This window comes from Xenopus laevis, chromosome 8L (assembly GCF_017654675.1).
Source record: "Xenopus laevis strain J_2021 chromosome 8L, Xenopus_laevis_v10.1, whole genome shotgun sequence".
NCBI classification, from domain to species: Eukaryota; Metazoa; Chordata; class Amphibia; order Anura; family Pipidae; genus Xenopus; species Xenopus laevis.
The window spans coordinates 57,828,913-57,842,892 of NC_054385.1; the positions used below are offsets into that span (position 1 = coordinate 57,828,913).

Here is a 13,980-nt window from a genome sequence, read left to right on the forward strand (position 1 = left end):
TTTGCAATTGATCCTAAGCATTCAGCTCAGATTCAAAAGCAACAGTTATGGCCCATGTGGCCCCCCTCACGTCACTGATTGGTTACTGCTTGATCACCAGGATAACCAATCAGTGGAAACCACGTGAGATGAACAGTAGGAAGTAGTGTTCTGTCTATTATGTTAGACATCAAGTCACTCCAGGCTTTATACATTACATTTTTGCCTCCAGAAATTCACTAGCTTTTTAGAAAGAATTTTAAAATGTCATTATTATGGATCTATACAGCACTGAAAATATGGTCTATGATAGTGAATTGTTGTGGGTTTGGATATTTTTGTTAGATTGATGTATTCAGAAAACAGAATATGCAAACACACTTATTAAAAGTGGCTGCAAAGATGCAGAAAACTACTGGATCATAGGTCTTTCACATTTTTTGTTTTGGTGTTGCTGGTCCTCTAACTTCAGTATGAGCCATTGAACAACTTAAAATCATACAAGTATTCTTATCTGCATGGGACTCCCTCTGCATAATGTAGTGATATTTTTCCCAGGCACTCTCTTTATCGTGTAATATCTGCACAAGGGATATCTTGCTGTTTGTGAATGCCATTTTTATTTTATTACGAGTTAAGCTTGACATGTGAAGTGAGGTACACAAATTGGCTTATCAGTAGAGTGATTAGATAGCGGCAGTAAATAATACTCTGATCTTTCTAACACCTACCCAGTTAATAATTGGCAAGGTTTTTTTTCATCACTGAGACACCTCTCTTAAATGAAGCAAACTCATATTTCAACTAGTGCGAATGGGAGCACCTTGGACAGGTCTGCCTTAAATATTTCATTAATAAAAGATTTTGCTGTTGGTCCTGTAGCCTATTGGATCCAAATAGCATGTAGCATTTACTAGTCAGCTGCTTGAAATTTCCAAGATTATTTGGTCTTTTGGAACGCTAATTAGTTTGGTCCTTTTAAGGACTAAAACCGTTTAGGAAAAAACGCACAAATATAAAATGAACAAGTTTGCTGTCTTCAACTATTAAACAAACTATAGGTCACATATTCTTGTTGTGCATTAATTATTTTATAACTTGTCATGAGCGTAGCTGACCCTTTTTGGTTCAATGAAAATTTGCGAAACGGCAAAACATTAACCAACTGCATCAAAGCCAGTGGGGGGGCATTTTTCAGGTAACATTTTTCAAACCGTACATTAGTGTTTATGACGGATTTTTTTGTGCCAAAACAAAATATAACCCTCAGTCTTAAAATGTATTGCTAGTACCAGTGCTGTAGTTTCATTTCAGCCACTTTTCTGCTTGCTGGATGCAGACATAGAAAATATGCCATATCCGTAAACTTGTGTTCTTAGAAAGGTTGCAACTTGCTCATCATATTTTTTACAGTTGTCTTGAAGGTGCCAATCATCACAAAAATGTTTTCCCTACTGGAGATGAAAGTTATAGATCCAGCACTGCAATTGGGGGAACTGTGAGCACTAAGCTACCTGTGCTAGTTGGCAGCCATGTTCAATCAAACTAATGAGCATAATGAACAAATCTCTTGCTCATTGTGCACGTGTGTGAGGGGGGCCTACGCAGGGGAAGGGGGAGGGATTTTTGCGCCTAGGGGTTGAATTCTCCTTTAAGAGTTAATGCTTGTGTCTTGACGTATTCTTGGCAGGGGAGTTTGTGTTTGATATGACCCTGAAAGGAATGTTAACGAGCAATCTATGGGATTTCCTTAAAGCAGTCTGTTTATTTCTGTTCACTGGTAGGATTGCATTTTTATCATAACAGAGCAACAGAAGAAGGATTTCTGTAGTTGATACATGAATGCTGTACACAAAAGAAAAGCACAATTTCATCTGTATCCATAGTATATAAGAGTGTGTTTGCACATTTGTAACTCTTTAAAGGGGGGGGGGCAAAACAGTACAAATCACCCCTTTATTAACTTTGAATTGAAAGGGCCTGCTGCAGTTGGCGATTGCTTGAAACTAAGCTGTTTCCCAGACTTTTTTTTTTGCTCCTCTCTGAGAATTTCCACCCCAGGTTGTGACCTAAATGTGAAATATAATACAGGGAAATGCTTATTGTCATTCCAGCTGAGCTTACTGATGTCTAATCCTTGAAGCTGGCCTTATATTTAAGCAGATCCGGAATACGGCATATACAGAGTGGGGTGCTCCTTTGTTTTATTAAAATCACCATGATTACTATTTGTCCCTGCATTTGGAAGAAGTAGGGGTAATATCTAGATATGTTATCTAGATATGTTCCTAAGCCCTTTGTCCCAACTGAAAAGCTTTGGTGGAAATAGATACTAACTCGATGTCATGCATAAGAGGCAACACTCCCGAGTGCCCACTGTAGCCAACACATGCTATAAGGCAGTGATCCCCAACCAGTGGCTCATAAGAAATATGTTGCTCACCAACCCCTTGGATGTTGCTCCTCAGTGGCCTCAAAGCGGGTGCTTGTTTTTGAATTCCTGGCTTGGGGGCAAGTTTTGGTTGCAAAAAAACAGGTGTACTGCCAAGTAGATTGACTTGTAGGCTGCCAGTCCATACAGGGACTACCAATAGCAAATCAAAGCTATTTTTTGGCATCCCTGGAAGCTTTTTTTGTTGCTCCCCAACTCTTTTTACATTTGAATGTGGCTCACAGGTAAAAAAAAGTTTGGGGAACCCTGCTTTAAGGCAACTCGTTGATTTGGAGACATTTTTATTAGCTAATGGCTAATTGTTAACTAATTCTTCTTATATCTTGTTCATCAAGGAAACTGGCCTATAAATTTATAGCATAAAAATGTGGTGTAGTTAATGTAATATTTTAAATTTCTCCTATTTTCCTGTTATTTTAAGGTCATTGATGTTTATTTCCTTATCATCCCTCATATTGAGGCACTGCATGTGAAAAGGTCCTTTCCAGAGAAAGGCAAGTTGATATTCCATCATCAGCTGATTTCACATTTAACCCCAAGAATAAGTTATCACAGGAGGGAACAGTTTCTGTTCTTTTCTCCGTTGTTGCTAAATTAAGATACAAAATATATGCTATCTTGCCTAATAATTTGTTATATAGGTATACATGGGTGTCCGTAGAAAATATTCTAGGGGATGGGAAAGTAAGCTAATATCACATAGGGTAGCATCCAACTGAATATGAATTTATTCATGACAATGCAGTAGATAACCTAATTAAGGCTTGCCTTGGGGTGGGAAGTATAAAAAATATTGTGTTGTTGAATTAAATTTACAAACAATTTCTTGGAATAGCTGAAGAAGTCAGGGTGGGGCAACTGCCCTACTTGCTGCTTTCTGCGGACACTCATGAAGGCATAGCTTTCTTGACATGTTCTGCCAAGATAAGTACTGACAGGGATTCTGTGATATATGCTGTATTATTATTCTTATTGTTTATCTATTATCTATAGCAGTGGCCGAATGGAATCAGCCAGTGTATGGAAACTGGTTGGCAATTTTTTTATTCGAACACAGCCTTAGGGCAAGGGATTTTAGAGTGAGCACACAAAGTTGTACAGAATACTCGACTGGCACACTCTCTGTTGCAGTTACATTTAGGGATAGCCTGCTTAATGGGACTGTTGTGGCCCACTACATTGAGTATATTGTGTAGGCTTGCATTTGGCATGCCAATGAATTGAATGTCTTAACTCAGATTAAGGGGTCTAGAGTGCAAGTGTGGACATTAGGAGTTGCTTTGGATATGTTTTGCGTACATAGCTGAAGAAAGCTAAACATAAAATTGATTTGTATGTATGCTCCTTTATTATGGTTTGTTAGTAGCAGTCTTACAATACTGTTTTTTTTTTCTATTGGATTATAAATATTGTTATCCTATTGTGTTTAATTAAGATCTTATGTAAGAATATTGAGTAGATCCAAAAATTGTTATTTGGTAATAATCGATTAAACCATACATGCCATGTTTTTAATGCGTTCATATCTAAAACCTAATATAATGACTCCAATGAGAAAGTGCTTTGGGTTGCAGGGATCTACGGTTTTTGAATATTTTAATTTGTTTACTTGAGGCTACTAATACTACCAACCCAGAAAATCTTGATAGAGAATTTGTTTTTTCACACACTGTAATTTAAGTGGACCAAAAGCTCTCCTACAAATGCTCCCCTGTACACACTAAAATCTGCGGATTCTGTGAATAAATTAAGTCTTTTTCTCTGACAGCACAGACTACTTTTATGCAAGAGGCATTCATGTCAAAAGCCTTCCTGTATAGGGTTCTCTGTGTCCCCCCACTGATTTGTGTTGCGTTCTGGAGGAAAATTGCTTTAGCAGAAGCCCCGGGTACTAGTTTCATGTTATTGGTTTGGCAGTAAAACTCTGTTCTCAATAAAGGTACATCATGAAATGGTGCTTTTTACTTTGATCCATATTGCAAGTATCTTGTCCCTGTTAGATTCATGACAGGGCACAATATAGGTGACTAAGGAGGTTCTGCAGAAGCTGCTGGATCTCTTCAGAGCCTAGCAGCATATCCAGGAATGTTTCTGATTTGTGGAATAAAACCTTGAAAGGATTTTAATGTGGAAAGCAGGGCTGTGCCTCCCCTGTAGGTTGATGACATACAGAATGGCCCAAAACCATATCTGCTGCCTTCCACTTCAGTGGTAACTGCCATACACCACCAGGACCGACCGTTCTAGTTCTAGGCCCGGAAATGCTCAGTAAAGCGTTCCAAATGCAGCAACAGAGTCAACAAGAAGAGCTTCAGAAATGCGAGTAAAGTAAGTTTATTAGAGAGATGTTGTGCACAAGATGTTTTAGTCCTCCATAGGGTCTTACCCACTGATTAGCAAATTGTTCTCAAGCAACGGACTGTCTGTGCTTGTAGTGACGGTACGTTCCCTTTGAACCCAATTGGAAGTGCTAACGGCCATTTCAGGTGCTTTCCACTAGCTGAAACATGTCCGTGAAGTGTGTTCTATAATCTTTGTATGTTTTTAACACAACTGCATTTTTAGCATTGACTAAAAAAGTAATTTGAGTTAAAGTGCCTGTGGTTTTCCAATACACATCGGCATGTACAGAGTTTGATATCCCTAACCCTCTGGCAATCTTCCCTGTTTATCATTGGTTCTGGCTAGTTTGTTTTCTGTGGGATGCTTATTATGCTCTGATGGTATTGCCTTTCTCCATGGGACATATCACTTCAATGTTTGCTTTGTAACAATGGGTTAGTATTCTGTCAAGGTTCACATCAGCATCAAAAGCAAACAGTGCCCGTTGATTCCCAGGCCTTTCAGGCTTGGCTAAAAGGGTCACAGTGACCTTTGCATTTTCTGTATAAACACAGCCCCGGAAACAAGGTCCTGGATCTATTGTTGCACCAGCTTTCTTTGTTAATTCTTTGTTGTAAAGCTCCTCATCTACTTTTTTTTTTTGCATTCTTTTTGCTTTATATAAAATTAAAGTTGCTCTTACTGTTCCAGATCCCAAGTTATTATGCAGTTTCCTGCATATTGATCACTTTCTCTGCTGGCTTTTAACCAGTCTGTGGACATTCCATATCAACCATTAACTTTTACCTTCTCAGACTCCCTCCTCTCACAGAAATTTAACTGCAATCAAGAAGCATAGATTTATTTTATGCAGAAATTAAAGGCTATTTGATGCTTTTATTGTCTTAAAGACTGAAATGCAGCAAAAAAGGGCAATACTCCATATGTAACTAATTATAGGCACAACATTATCAAGTTTTTTTTGTGTCCGTTATGTGGAAAGTATTTGTATGTAACATTGGGTATACCCAGGAGATCCTCACTCCAGCTTAGGCCTGAGTTTCATGCCGTCATAAACTACAGCACAATTAAACATATTCAATGTTGGCTAGTCCAGAAGACTTATCTAGCTGTAATTTTCCTATGTTTTTGTCTTTCTAGTATTGAATGCTCTGAATATTTAAATGTCTTCATCATCATCATTTGTTTGTATAGTTCCACTGAGTTATGCAGTGCTTTACAGTATTAAACGGGTCTTAAAATAATTTAACAAACAAAGGCTTACAGAAAAAATGGGATTAGAGGGCTCTCCTCAAAAGAATTTACAATCTTAACATCTTCCTATTCATCTTACAGGCATGGGACTGGGTGTTTTCAGTAATTTGGGTCTCCATACCTTAAATTTACTAAAAAATATTTTAATTTAATTGAATAGGATTTTTCTGCTTCCAATAAGGATTAATATCTTTGTCGAATCAAGTACAAGGTACTGTTTTATTATTACAGAGAAAAAGAAAATCATATTTTAAAATGTGACTGATTTGGTTAAAATTCAGTCTATATGATATTGACGTCACTGCTAAGAGTTGTGTAATCTTTGCTAAAAGTAAGGTTTTTCCGTTTTTCCTTTGGCTGGAGTTATTGGTTTTGTAATATACGGTTATGGTTGGTGCCTACTTTTAGCCTGTATGCTTTGGAACTTTATTCTGTAACTACTGGACCTATTGGTTATTTTAGTTCCGTCAAGTAATGGGTTAATAATGTGATGGAAGACAAGTCTGTGGTCCAGTTTATTATTTGTCACATAAAGAAATATAGAACCAATGGGCACGCTAGAAGTTGTAACAACCACTTTCTGTGAAGTGAAAATATTACCCAATTAAAGTTAGGCTTTACTTTTCACTCTACCTTTTATTTATTCATCTTGCATGAAAGAAGCAAAATTCCAACAGAAATGCTTAAATGAACCTTTCTCCAATTAATTCCAGTACAGTGTATTTCCTTAAACATAAGACATGAACTTTTAAAGCTCTTTATCACTGCCAAGGTATATGAGAGCATGTTACATATTGTTCTTTTTGTTCATGTGTATGCCAAATGTACCAGTCATAGTGGAAAAATCTGGTAAATCTTTCTAGGACAGGTATTGGATTAGATACCTAATTTCCTTTACTGCATGTCTTAATAAACTATGGGTTTATGCCCCCCCCATAGAACAGTTTATAGAAGTCTGCTTGTTCCAAATTTAGGCAAGGTGCCAGGAAGTGTCTGTGTTCAAAGCAGTTTGCAGACAAATTCATCATAGTGTCTGGTCTGAGATCCATAGTTTAGAAGCAAAAGAACATATAGATCACAGGTAGAACACTAACTTAAGAATACTGATTGCAGTAACTAAACTGTGGTGGACACAAAATGCTGGAATATATTAGCCTAGACTAGAGCTATTGGCTATTTTCCGAAATGGCAACCTGCTTGAGTAATCAGAAAATCACAGTTAACAACTGGCACATCCCAAAGGCTTGACCCTTGTATTTAGACATGATCCAAGTACCTAAAATTGCATTTGTAATCCTAACCCTAGATGAATCTGGCATGCTACTTCTAGTAATTACACATTTTTCCTAATGAAGATCACAGAATGCCTTTCATAAAAGAAACTTGCAGAGGCTTGTAGATGTGTGAGGGTTAAAGTTCTCCTCTAAATATGTTTGATTTCTTTGTTATCCTCACATACCCAAATGTTGACTTATTTTAATGATGCTGTTTACAACACCATTTTTTCTTGTGTGAGAACTTGAAAATGCTTAGAGTGTAAATGCAGTATCACAGCAGTAAGTGTCTTGGCCTATTGTTTATTCTGCCTTAAAACAGAGGTTCAACTGTCCTGTTCACTTTTTTTTTAATTTTGGGTGGGGGGGCACATTAAGGCTATTTGTCTAGTGTTCACTGTCCAACTAATTCAAACAGAGGCCTTACATTAATTTTGTTTTTAATTCAATGTTTAGTTATGTAGGAGTGACCCTTTTATTCTCTGTGCTTCACAACTGACCTGACACAACTATAGCAGAGGTATGGTCTATATCTGTGTTCTCTCCATGTCTGTAATATGGCATATTACTAAAGTTAGCAGAACAACCATTAAAAATAACTAAATCTCCCCATGACCAGTGCAATGGTACCTTTGTAAGCATCACCAGGTTCTAGCTGTTGTTTTGCACAGGAGCGAACAAGAGTCCACAGACTGCTGGATTAAAATATAATTTCTTTCCAGGCCACCCAAAAGCATCAATCACAAATGTCAGAAAAGCACAAGCAATTGCAACTGTTACTATTCCACAAATTACATTTCTGAAGAACAAAACTTATGGCCAAAACTATTTGTTCGCAACAGTTACACACAATAAATACATTGTTGCCATTCATGAAACAGCTTTATACCTTTACAATATTTCATGGACTCAGTTTTGCCTAATACTCTAAAAGTTATGTGTTCTTTATTTTCCATAAACATATATATATTTCCTCCTGAAACAATATCTGACTTTTCAGTCGGAAACACTTGAACAGTGCAGAGCAAGCAGTTTTGTACTTTGGTAAAATGGGATTTTATTTGCTTCATTCTTGACCTTAAATAGCATTATAGGATTTCCTGTATGAGTTCATGGTTTGTGTGTGGGTGGGCTGCCCTGCCCCCACTACATGGAAGGCTTATTGTCTTCCTCTTAAGGACACTTTCTGTACATCCCAGTCTTGTGCTGACTAATCTGGGTATTTATAGGCTCTCCAGTTCCTTCAGTCCTGTGAATGAGTTATTCAAAGAATGGCATTGGGAGGTTCCTGCCCCCAAGCAATGTGTTGAATGGGTGGCAAAAAAAAATAGTTTTCTTCCAATAAAGTTTTTTTTTTTCTTTTGAAAATTCCTTAAGCAGTTTAAACAGGGTAAATTAATTTCTTAATTATCACTTTGGCCTCTGCATGCCCTATGGCAGGGGTTTGCAGCCTGTGGTTTCATAGCTATTGAGGAACGATATCACACAGAATCTCATAACAGCCTTTGGCCATTGTCAGCACTGCACTGGAGGTTGTGGTTCAGCAACAGCTGGAGAAGCACTGCTTGTATCCGAGCAGGACATTTGAGAGGGGGATTTTATGGACTTTATACTGTATCCACAAATGGTTTCCTTTCCCTAATATTGTTAATTTGTTTCCTAGCATGCTAACTTGTTCAGCCTATAATTTTGCAACATGTATTCCATGACATGTATAACTTCTAATCCAGTGTACCTTGTTGGCTAGATTGTATATTTCAGATATCCTCTATTCCTTTTGTTATCTTCTATATCCTTTACCGTCTCTTTTTATTTTTCTTCCCTCTCCTGCTGAAATATGTATAATATGGGATTCATAGAAATACTGGCAGTCTAATATATAATATAATTATTCTCCTTTGTAAGGAGCATCCGGAGACTCCAGCGCATGGAAAAAATTGCAAAACGGGGATAACCCCTGTGTTTACCATGTCCAGCCAAACAATACAGCATTTTGGAGCTGTGCCCCTTCATCAGGTGCCGTCCCCCTATACTCCTTGAGCACCCGCTGTTTCAGAAGAAGAGAGGCCAGGTGTGCTTGTGAATTTCTTGTGATGTATTCCCTTGTAAGGAGGACAGGATTTGTTGTTGAAGTTTCAGGCAGCTGCCAATTGTGCAACTGAAAAAGCATGTGAGGTAGGTGGTGACCCGTGACAACAGTTCATCATTTAGTGTGCCATCCTGTTAGTACAGCTTATTTTTATGTAATTAAGTTGGATCATTGCAGGAATGTGGCAATCCGAATGTAAGTGAAGGGGATAGTATTCTCAGGAATTGCCCGTTGGTAGCACAGGTTTCCCGTGACCAACAAAACACTCGTGCCATTATCCTGAATGATTCTAACCAAGGGCTTGTCTGTTTTGGAAGTTTTCATTCAGCAACAGGTAAAGGCAGCATTATGGCTCAGCAGTTAACATTACTCCCTTGCAGTGCTGTGGTCCAGGTTTTCATTCTAACCAATGTGCTTTATGCATGGAGTTTGTCATCTTTGTGTTTGGTTTTCTTTGGATACTTCAGTTACTTTCCCAGTTCTGAATATCTGCTGGCAGTTTAATTGGCTTCTGATGAAACTGACCCTACTAGAACATGTGTGCATGAATGTGTAAGCTCCACTGGGGACATTACTAATATAAATCATTTTTGCTGCAGGATATATCAGTGTTACATAAACAAGGGATCAAACCCCCTTTCTTTTGTAGCCTTTGCTGTCCCCGAAGGGACCAGCTGCTCTTTAATTACATATTTATAAGCCACAAGAATCTGTAACATTTAAAGGGGTTATTCACCTGCTATTTTATTCCTATTGGCTGTCTTGTTTCTTTGTTCAATGTTTTCTTTTTTTTCTGTTACCCTTTTTTCTCTGATGTTCTTACGTTCACCCTTAGTGCCGTTTTTCTCACTGTGCTGTTTTTTGCCCTCTACTTTCCTCTGTCACTTATTTGTGTTTTTTTTAGGTCCTGTTGTTGCCTAAGTATTTTTTCTCTCTTTTCCTCTGGTGCAGCCCCATCTTTATGTAAGGGTCAGTCCACACGAGCAGATTCCGGGAGATTAGTCGCCCCAGCGACAAATCGCCTCTTCGGGGCGACAATCTCCCCGAACTGCCTTTCCTATGCCCTCCGCTGGTAAAATTAAAATCTCCTACGGCAATTCACACGTGGCGCTTCGGAAAATGAGGAAACTTCTGACGACTTCGGAAAATGAAGCGCCGCAAGCGATTTTCATTTTAGCCGGCAGAGGGCAGGGAAAAGGTAGTTCGGGGAGATTGTTGTTTGTGTACTATATATTTGTATAAAGGGAACATAGATTGTCAACTTTTAACTTCCTAAAATTAAGGTTTTGTAATGTTTAATTTGCCTTTGTGCCTTCTGAAAAGACAGGACATTTAAAAACATAAAAACAGACTAACAGATGAAATACATTTTGTTTTGCATCGCTATGGCCCTGGTCTCTTTTGTAACAAAATATTGTCATATTGCTTTGCCCCTACTACATAAAGGTATTGGACCTGCTATCCAGAAGCTGGGGTTTGGTTTGGATCTTCATACCTTAAATCTACTAGAAAATCATGTAAACATTAAATAAAACCAATAGACTGGTTTTGCTTCCAATTTGGATTCATTATATCTTCGTTTGGATCAAGAACAAGACTTATTATTACAGACGAACAAGGAAATCATCTTTGAAATTTGAATTATTTCAGATAAAATGGAGTCTAGGGGAGATGGCCTTTCCGTAATTCTGAGTTTTCTGGATAAATGGTTTCCAGATAACGGATCCCTGTACTATATTTATTGGTTGAAGCTACTATGCAGATATGGGACCCCTTATCTTCAAAATTGTCAGCAGAGAACTAAGTAGTATGTGTTTTCTCCTTATTTTTAGCTGCCATTTTGTTTATGGTTTGTGGTCATCTGGAGTGCTGTACAAAAGAAGGGTGTATGCTTTAAAGATACTTCAAATCATGAGCGATAAAAGTAAAGAGGGTCTTCTTCAAAAAAGCTTCTATTCTAAACTCTGTTTGTTCTTTGAATTTACCAAGATATTTTTCTGAGGAGCTAATTTTTTGTAAAATAATCTCAAAATAGAATTCTAAATAACGAAACTCTGCTGTACCACAATGAGTTTCATAGAAACTCTTAGATGTACAAATAAAGTTCTGAGGTTAGATGAGCTCTGGTGCAAAACAGCAGATGCCCTGTGACTAACCCAACTTTGAGCTGGAAGTGACACTCTTTTGACTCAACTTTGTGATGCAGAGATATTCCAAATGCTTATTTTTTTCCTCTTTGGATTGACCTGAGAATGCAGCCATACTTGGTTTTTAGACACCGTGTTTCTACATTTTAGCGAGAAAAAAGCACTAGAAATTGCTTTGTGTGCCATTTTGTGTGAGGCACTGTGCCAAACTGACCGTGGTAGAGTCAAAAAGCGACGCATGGTGACTTGCACACTGATATCTAGTGATCCAATATTTTATGGGCTGAACAGGTATATCCAGGCAAGTGTTTTACGTACTCAGAGCTGACATTGTGTATTGAAATCCGTGACTTAAAGGAACAGTAACACCTAAAAATGTAATTGTAAAAAAAATGTAAGTGTTTTAAAGTAATGAAAATATCATTTACTGTTGCCCTGCACTGGTAAAACTGATCTGTTTGCTTCAGAAATGCTGCTATAGTTCATATAAACAAGCTGCTGTGGAGCAATGGCGGAAATTGAAAAACAGCTATATGGCACAGGTTAACTAATAGATAACAGATAACACCATTAGACAGAGCTTATTTGCTATCTGCTGTGTAACTTGAGCTTTTTCTCCTTTGAATGGCTGCCCCCAATGCTACACAGCAGCTTATTTATAAAAAAATTAGTAATGTTTCTTAAGCAAACACAGCAGTTTTACCAGTGCAGGGCAACACTGCATTATATTTTCATTACTTTAAAACACTTTTTTATTTTTTGACGTTACTGTTCCTTTAAATGGATTTGCCTTTTTTTATGACACATACTGTATGGGCTTGACTTATGTTGCACATTTGCATCTCGTTCTTGGATACACATAGGTGTGCCCAGTTATTTGAATTAGTTTGTGACATGCAAAGAGAGCCACAGGTTGGCTGCTGAAAACTTTTTTTAAAGATAATAATAAAATCGTAGTGACTCCATATTCTGTATTGTAATAGAACACTGATATTAGCTCTGGCAGTCTGAGGTCCACATCATTCACTCAGAATGGTTCATTTTATCTGCACCTTGTAGGTTATTAGGCATAGGCGAACATCAGCAAACAACTTCAACAAATTAAGCAATATTGAAACCATGCTTACAAAAATATTGGGCAAACACATATGGAAAGTCTAATATATGCTGCCGCAGACAGTAATGAAGCAGTAACGATTACTTTTTAAATAACTGAAACTCAATAAACGTGAAGTAATAATAATAGTATGGAGCAATGAAATGCTCAACTGACTACACTATGCTTTTGTTTTATTCCTGCGGAAAGAAAAATGCCAGATAAACGTCATATGGCATGACAAATTTCCTGTATCCTGTTATCTCATTCTGTATTTTTCATATGAGAACTGGGGAGAAGTTTAATTCTTAAAGCTGCGGTGGCTAATATTGCAATACTGTTACTCCACAATGAAGATAGGAGGAAGCTCAGAGATAGCTGCTTGCTGTTTCTATGAACTGCTGTTGTGAATTAAAGGAGAGCTAAAGCTTAACTAAAGAAGTGGGATAGTAATGTTATACATTATGCTTTGGGCTTCTGTACCAGCCCAAGGCAACCACAGTCCTTTAGCAGTAAAGATCTGTGTCTCCAAAGTTGCTTCAGTAGCTCCCCATCTTCTTTTCTGCTGATTCGCTGCACATGCTCTGTGCTGCTGTCACTTACTAAGCTTAGGGACCAACTCACAATATACAGTACTAATAGAATATAAATGTCACAATATAATGCTGATTAGTAATTAATACAGATAATTACTATATGGCAGCACAGAAACCAGCGCATCTAGCATCAGAATTTAATAATCAGCCTTGTAGCATCAGCTTATATTACAGACAAACCTCATTTTTTGCTTGATAATTGTGATGACCCCTAAGCTTAGCTTCTCAACAGCTGCTCAGAGCCCACTGAGCATGTGAGTGTCACAGACACTTTCCAAGATGGTGACCCCTGTGACAAGTTTGAAGACCTGGATCATTGCTGTTATTGAGAAGCTGAAACTTTAGGCTGGTGCCATACGTTAAGTATATAAAACATTACATTTTTAGCTACATTTCCTTTTAGGGTTTAGTTCTCCTTTAAAGTGGTTTGGCCGTTGTTTGCCGTTAAGATTGAAACTGTCCTTATGTGTGTAACTTTATATCCGTATACACTGGTGCATTTATATTGGACGTGAGGAAAGTTCTGCCCTCTATAAAGAATTGGCTGTCAGTACTTTGGTAGAGAAATTTAATTTCTAGTTCTTGTTTTGTCCAATTTGTGTTTTAAGTCATTACAATATGTGTATCCACCTTTTTATATTGTCGTTTTTAACAGAAAATGTTTTTGCCCTTATGTAAATTTATGACAGCCTAAATACATAAATATCCTTATTTACCTATAATAAATATAGCTGTTGTTCTTTTCATAGT

At 37.6% G+C, this 13,980-nt stretch overlaps 1 protein-coding gene across 3 annotated transcripts in view; it reads left to right on the plus strand.

Annotated features, from left to right (window-relative positions):
• The window catches only part of fndc3c.L (fibronectin type III domain containing 3C L homeolog), a 62,809-nt gene that overhangs the window by 12,394 nt on the left and 36,435 nt on the right, over positions 1-13,980 (plus strand). Inside the window, exon 2 of one of the 3 annotated variants that reach the window (XM_018229009.2) lies at positions 9,208-9,477. The gene's annotated coding sequence lies outside the window, so the exon portion shown is untranslated. 3 annotated transcript variants of the gene reach the window in all.